This window comes from Elephantulus edwardii, unplaced genomic scaffold (genome assembly GCF_000299155.1).
Source record: "Elephantulus edwardii isolate Elephantulus edwardi_28Jun2011 unplaced genomic scaffold, EleEdw1.0 scaffold00025, whole genome shotgun sequence".
Taxonomy (NCBI): Eukaryota; Metazoa; Chordata; class Mammalia; order Macroscelidea; family Macroscelididae; genus Elephantulus; species Elephantulus edwardii.
The window spans coordinates 1603293-1604718 of record NW_006399775.1 but is presented as its reverse complement, the minus strand read 5'-3'; positions in this window follow the sequence as shown (position 1 = coordinate 1604718).

Here is a 1426-nt window from a genome sequence, read left to right as displayed (position 1 = left end):
CAAAAATGACTAGAACAACACATCAACAGAGAACTGCCAGAAGTGCAGGCTGGCTTTAGAAGGGGTATGGTACTAGAGAAACTCTATGGCATCAGCATATGTATTGGTAGCAGAAACTCTAATGAAATTAAACCTTCAAAGAAGTACCACCTTTAGATTAACAGAGTAATCTCTATGCGCTATGCTACCAGACCCAATGTTAATCATAACATGATTTTATTTTAAAAATCAAGTTTAATAACCAAAGACTGTTAAGAATATAACATATAAAATATAATTCAGTTCAACACCATAATTCAGAATTGAATCACATTGTTGGTGAAGACTATTGAAATACTGCCATAACAACAGTCTGTATTGGAGTGCATACAACCAGCGTGCTCCTTAGAGGCAATTATGGCTTCAGAGACTTCTGAAATTTACCATAAGGAATTGTGGGTATGTTGTCAGGAGCCACAGCCTTTAGAAAAAGATATCAAGCTGGTAAGTCAGAGGGTCAAACAAAGAGATGGATCTTCAATAAGATGTGTTGACCTAGTGGCTACCACAATGGTCTTGAGCATGGCAGAGTTAGTGAGGATGGTACAGGATGGAGCAAAGTGCATATCTATTGTTCAAAGGATTGCTATGAGTCATGGTTTATTTAATCATACCTAACAACACAATCACCTACTATACATCTGAGAGCTGGACAATGAATAAGGATGACTGAAGAAAGATTGATGTCTTTGTGTTGTTGGAGAACAGTACCAAGAGTCCCACAGACTTCCCAAATAACAAATAGATAAGTCTTGGAGAAAGTACAGTGAGAGTGCTCTTTGGAGGCAAGGATGGAGAAGCTTCATCTCACATACTTTTAGAATATTACTCTTATTGTTGCTGTTGTTCGGTGCTGTCAAGTCGAGCAGAACTCATAGCAACGCTATGAACAAAATATCTGAACCCTGTTCTATCCTGTGCCATCCTCACACACAAGAGCCCATTGCAGCAGTCACCATGTCATTCCAGCTGGTTGAAGATCTCCCTCTCCTTCACCAACTCTCCACCCTTCCCATCATCATGTCCCCTTTCAGGGAATAGGCCCTACTAGCAACATGCCCACAATATGTGAAATGAAGCCTCATCATTCTTACCTCCAAAGAATACTCAGGCTGCACCTTCTCCAAAACATATCTGTTCATTCTCTTGGTTACTCATGGGATGTTCAGTGCTCTTTTCCCACACCACAGCTCAAAGGTATCAATCTTTTTCTGTCATCCTTATTCATTGTCCAGCTCTCAGATGCATAGCAAATAATTGAAAAGTTTATAGCCTGAATCAAACACAATTTAGTCTTCAAACTGACATCATAAATCTTCAATAATTTGGGGAGGTACCTAGCTGCAGATTTTCCCCAGTGTAATATGTCATCTTATTTCCTGACTGT